The sequence below is a fragment of the Podarcis vaucheri genome (assembly GCF_965113315.1).
Source record: "Podarcis vaucheri genome assembly, chromosome: 11".
Taxonomy (NCBI): domain Eukaryota; kingdom Metazoa; phylum Chordata; class Lepidosauria; order Squamata; family Lacertidae; genus Podarcis; species Podarcis vaucheri.
The window spans coordinates 30,785,707-30,792,020 of record NC_138749.1 but is presented as its reverse complement, the minus strand read 5'-3'; the positions used below and the strand labels follow the sequence as shown (position 1 = coordinate 30,792,020).

Below are 6,314 nucleotides of genomic sequence, written 5' to 3'. Positions count from 1 at the left end.
TGGTTTGGATTTATTTTATTTGTTTGGCCATAAGCCATACAACGCAACACCAAACACATGGCAAATAAAAACAATAAAAGCACAGCATTAGAAATCCAATTATCATTCAATTAAACTCCATAATATTTGTATTTATGTATAAACACAAAAGCAGATCTTCTCATCCCGACAACAGTCAGTACAACAGTTTCAAAATACAATTGATTCTCACTGAACGTCATAAAGGCAATAATGGCTGCCTGGAGTGTTAAATTCTTATTATCACAGTTAGCAAGCAGGTTTGGGGTTTTGCAAATTATGCCATTGTCCCCACTCTTTGAATAAGAGAAGAATATATTTCCAAATGACAAGACAATTAATTGTGGATCTTCCAGTCCTCCCACACTGAAGCTAGACAGGAGACTGCAGAGCCTTCAAAGGGCATCTGATGTTCTATCATATATGATGCAGAAATAAACTCTACTAAACCCTGTGGGACTTCCTGCCAGGTATGTGCATGTAGGATTGTAGCTTTAAAAATAGCTCCTCCAGATTTCCTGGAAGGGGAGTTATGAAACTCATCCCTGGTTGTATCTCAAAACATGCCTGGTAGATGCAGGGCTTTTTTCAGCCAGAACTCACCAGAATTTAGTTCCTCTACCTCTTTGGTGAGTTCTGGCACCTCTTGTACCAGCCGCTGTGAAGTGGCATGGCACACAGAACTGCGTGTTGGAGACCTCGGGCTGCATGCTGCTTGTGGCTTTGTGTCGGAGGCTGTGAGGCAGCAGTCGGGCGGAGAAGCACTTTCCTCCTCAAAATTGTTCTCAACAACTTGGGCTTTGTTCTTGGAGAAGAACAGCAAAATACTACTGTGCCTAATTCTACATGGACTAGTGCTGGACTAGGACCAGGGTTCAAATCCCAATCTGTCAAGAAGCCCACAGAATGACTTTGGACCAGTCACTGTCTTCCAGCCTAGCCTAACTCATAGGCTTGTTGCTGATACAGTGGAGATGGGGAGAAGTTTGCACACCACCAACTCTGTGGAGAAAAGGTGGAAATAAAACTATTAAAAATAAAATGAAAAATAAATAGGTGTATGAAGCTTTTTCAACATACAGCCAGGCAGCCGTATTTTTCACAGGTAGAAAAAACAAGTTTTAAAATTGAACACTGATCAAATTAAACATGTGATTAGATTTTTCTTGGATTTTGATGAAGGGCTCTTCCTGAGGAGTTTATAAAATTCTGTTTTCTTCCTTCTCCTTCTCCTTTTTTCTTAAATGACTCAAACCTAAACAAAGTCTGTCTTCTCAGCTAAATTTGACATGCTGAATTATTGAGACAGATGGTTAAAATAAGATTTCCTCCTCCAGTCATTTTCTGACCTCTGCAGGGGCCTGGACTTTGATAATGGATGAAGCCTTCACCATTAATAAGCATTTGCCTTGTTATTTTCTAAAGAGTCATTCATTAGAAGACAACAGTCATGTGCCCATAAAAGTACTCTTGAACTCAGCTCAGGAGATGACCAGAGATCCTTGTTAATGCCTGAGGGCAAACTGTTTGTTGACTTCACGGTGTCAAGATTGGACACAAAGACTTTGACCTCTAATTGTGCCCAAAGGTTCTCAGCCGGAACACTTATAACCTAGAAGGTTTATCCTGTTGTCTCTGCACCAGCAGATTTCCTTCCGGGATAAAGCGGGGCAAACCTATCCATTAATGTAGACATGTCATGTAGAGCTCAGAAAGATTAGCACAAGTCTGTTGCAAGCATCTGTAAGCAGTGGAATTATTACTGGTCTGAGCCTGCTTTAATATTTTATTGGTGTGGGATAGTCTATTCAGGTAGTCAGTTTGCCCCAAGCCAGCTTCTCATGCATTGTGTTGTATTGTGCAAGTGTACAGCATGGGGCTCTGAGGATTAATAGGCATATTTCCCATCTAAAGTAGGTATTATCTGAAACAGTGCCACAATATGGCTGTACCCAAATCTGGAGAGTGTGAACTTGCTGGAAACAACAGGTGGCCAAGATCTGGATTTCAGCATATAGGAAGAGTTGATCTGTTGCCAACCAGGCAAAGGCAGGAGCTATTATACTTGGCCAATCTGGAAGCTGCATACTGTTTGCCAATCACAGGGGCTGATGTTGCACAGTCCCGTGCAGTTCACCACACTGCATTCCAACTTCAGGCCATGCCAGTGTGGTGGGAGAGCCAGTGTGGTGTAGTGGTTAAGAGCGGTAGTCACGTAATCTGGGAAACCGGGTTCGTGTCTCCGCTCCTCCACATGCAGCTGCTGGGTGACCTTGGGCCAGTCACACTTCTTTGAAGTCTCTCAGCCCCACTCACCTCACAGAGTGTTTGTTGTGGGGGAGGAAGGGAAAAGGAGATTGTTAGCCGCTTTGAGACTCCTGAAGGGGAGTGAAAGGTGGGATATCAAATCCAAACTCCTCCTCCTCCTCTTCTTCTTCTTCTTCTTCTTCTTCTTCTTCTTCTTCATATGTTATAATCCCTAACCCGTCATTGGACTACATTAGACTATGTTTTTCTTTCTTTGGTTATATAAAATGCAGGCACCAGGCACCAGCACCAATAAGTCAAACTTAACTTGCTTTAAATATAAAATAAAAAGCAGACAAGGGTTTGAGTTTATACCCCTCCTTTTTGATGGTTGGATGACTTGTTAAACAGCTGCATTCTTTTCATCTACATTTTTGCAACCACTCCTTGGCTGCTTCCTTTCCCACTTTTTGTCTCTGTGAATGTGCCATGTGGCAGTCCTCTCAATTTCACAGCCTGTTGCAGTCCGGAGTTATTTTCTTTGCAACAGTGAGTTGTTGTTTTTTAATGCCATGAAGTTTCTAGACAATCACATTTTATGTTCTATGACCCACTGTGAAAGGAGGAGACACTGCAAATCCAAATCATAGTACATTTTCTTTACCCTCTCAAAGGTTAGCAGGATACAGCAAGGATAATTTCATCACTCTCGCTTAGCCTGACAATTATTGCGGTAAGACCGAAAGGGATCACACTTTAATAGGCTTTAAAGATTTTAGTCAATCGGGAGCCTTTGCTTTACTCCCAATTTTGTTAATTAAAGTTGTGCCTCAGTAGCCACAGAGGAGTTGTTCAGGATTATGGTTTATTATTGTCTTGCAGGGTCATGGATTCTTGTGCAAATGTACAGGAGGAAAGCTTGATGTCAACTTAATTGAGCAAACGATGACATCTGTGAGAGCATGATTTTTAATTCACTATTATTTCTTTATCCACAACTTCAGGTAAGCTAATTTATACAAGGGGTTTTCTGTGGTTTCCACAGCAGGGCACAGATGTAGCAAAGTTGGGAACAGCATACCATTTCCAAACTGTGCCACAAACAAACAGAGTTTAAATAATTTTGTTTCAGTTCCCTGTTTATAGAAGGCTACAAGAGAGGGCATTACAGTGGTACCTCGGGTTACAAACACTTCGGGATACAGACTCCGCTAACCCGGAAGTAGTACCTCGGGTTAAGAACTTTGCCCCAGGATGAGAACAGAAATTGTGCGGTGGAGGCGTGGCGGCAGTGGGAGGCCCCATTAGCTAAAGTGGTACCTCAGGTTAAGAACGGTTTCAGGTTAAAAACAGACCTCTGGAACGAATTAAGTTCGTAACCAGAGGTACCATTGTATTCAACTGGAAGGGAGTCAAAGACTGCACTTGTGGGTTTCACTAAGACCCTGCCTTCTTATTTTGTAATAACTGAATCACTGCACCAAATTTCAGATACAGAGAATGATGGCCAAAAGAGCAGTGTAAGACAGGATGGTGAAAACAACACAGACATTTTAATACTAGCAGGCTTAAAGCAGAGGTGGCTAATATGTGTCCCTACAGATGTTGTTGGACTCTAATGCCCATCAACCCCAGCCAGAATGGCCAGTGGTCAAGGAAGAAGCGAATTGTAGTTAATCAGCACCCCCCCCCCCGGTCTAAAGAATCTAACCACAACATCTATGCTAGAAACATCAATCATCAATCAGGTAGACTAATATCTGTTTTACTGATTTTTAAAAAATGTTTCTATTGCTATTGTTATTTCTGTACTGTGTACACAGCCGTTGTTGTTGCTGCTGCAGCTGCAAAAGTGTTTTTTATAAATCAACTACATTTTTGACAGTTTGTACCCCGAGCTACAAATATATTACAGTTCTGAAGATGAATCTCACTGCCAGCCGCTCCTGTGACCTTTCCTCTCCTTTCCGCTCTTCTCTCCCCTAAGTCTCCGGACCTAAGCAGATGAGATGATAGAAAACTCCACTTTTCTACAGTCCCTCTTTAATGAAAATGGAGCACATCTGAAGCCAAATGCCAGATGGTGCTTGCTGAGACTGGAACTGCAAAGGGTTCCTAATTAAACCATTAAACTAGGGGTTGAGAAACAGCAGCTCCCTATTTCTCTCCCCTCTGCTTTTTGATAGTCACATAGAAGACGCCCCAGCAGGCTGCATAAAGATCCTTTCAAGCTCACCCTTACATTGATCCTTTGGGAACCCAGAATGGCAAGAGGCAGTTAATTTAAAGCTAATTGAGAAATCTCTTTCCTGTCTTCACATCACCAAACAAGGTGTCAGGGACTCAGCTGGTCTTTGGGCCCCTAACGGGAAGAAAATGTACAGAATAAGGGAAGGGAAGATGCTACCTTGTTTTCATTTCTCACACAAAGCATCATGGCCTCTGAGCTTTTCCTGCCTGAACAGCAAGTTAGCTCATCACTTAGAGCTTCTGAAGCATGATAATGGAACCAGAGGTATAATCCTAAGTCAACACAAGCTGTAAGCCTTGACGAAGTCTTCTTGGAGTCACACAGCAGTGTGGTCCAGTGAAAATGACTGCTGTGACAGAGTAAGGGCAGCTGCTGTGAGAATGGGCTGAGGAAAGAAAATATTGAGGAACTACGTAAGATGCAGGGAAGCTAAATCATGGTTGTCAACCACTTTGAGAGACAATTGTGTCTAGAAAGAGGCCAAAAAACCTCTTAAAGAAACACAAAGAGAAAGGGAGTTATGGGGCACTGGGGCTGCCACTCTGAAAGATCCACTCCTCACAGATGTGGCACAAGCACTATCTGGCACTTGCAAGTTCTGCTGAACAAAGCAGTCAACTGGGCACATAGAGAGCAAGGCAATCCCTCCAGTAACACTGATCCCAAGCTATTATGGACTTGATATACTAATAGTAAGTCTTTGAACTTGGCTTGGTAGCATATCAGCAGTTGGTGTAGATCTTTAAGCAGAAGAGAAATGTGCTTCCAGGATCTCACCCTTGTCAGCAATTGTGCTGCAGCTTCTGGGCCAACCACACAAAAGTCCCTGGATGTGCATTTGCTTCCATTGCAGTTTGGCAAGCTTAAGCTTTGGAGAGGCTCCTTTGCCTGCAAATTTCACTTGCTTCTGTCAACAGTGAAAACAGCAGCAGTGTAATATGATGGGAGACAGATATCTATATATAGAGATAGGCATAAATGGAAGCCATGTGGCAATCAGGAACAGTCATTCCCACCCCTGGCCAGAAGTTCTTCCTTAAGCATGACTCCAAAGCTTGCCCCCGCCATTGTTGAGGGTCTTCTTGGACCACTTGCTGATTTTTCTAACTATCATATCAATTGTAATGTGTTATGGTAATGCTGTAGGATTTTTAATTCTATTTTTACAGATATGCCGCAGACCACCTGAATGAAGCTTCTGGACTACTGGTAGCCTGTGGACTACAGTTTGGGAGCCCCTGGCATAGATGTCTAACACTAGTAATACAGAGAGTTCACTCCAAAGATGACTTATTTAGCTATCTATCACCCATAGATACTACCCATTCAATTTATCTCCACTGTAATTAGGACAATAAGATTTGTTTGTTTGCAGATTTGTATGCTGCCTTTCTGTGATAAAAATCAAACTCAGGATGGCCTATAAATAAATATATAAATCATAACAAAAATTAAAAACAAACCTATGCATCAGTTTTTAAATGGAATAAGATGTGCATGGAATCAAAACAGATGTGCAGCTCTGCCTATGAACCTTCTTCTAGCTTGTGTGCAGAACAGAAGACAGCAATGTTATTCAGGCAACCAAATCTGCTTTCAATGTGTTTCTGAAATGCAAATGCTGTACAAACATCTTCATGTGTGCCAGGGCAAAAAGTTCGTCTTAAATCTGCGTACAGGAAGCAAATTGTAGGGAATCAGGGGCTGTACAATGGGATTACCCATCCTATTATTTTCCTGGTACTTCCTTTCTCAATGAGTGATGCAGTCATAAAGACCATGGGTGAGGCAACACATC

At 42.2% G+C, this 6,314-nt stretch overlaps 1 long non-coding RNA gene across 1 annotated transcript; it reads left to right on the top strand.

Annotated features, from left to right (window-relative positions):
- Positions 1-2,943: 2,943 nt before the first annotated feature.
- Positions 2,944-5,872, top strand: LOC309514749. Its single transcript, XR_014212167.1, has 3 exons — positions 2,944-2,998; positions 3,148-3,269; positions 5,686-5,872. It is a non-coding gene; the product is annotated as an uncharacterized lncRNA (long non-coding RNA).
- The last annotated feature ends 442 nt before the right edge of the window (positions 5,873-6,314 follow it).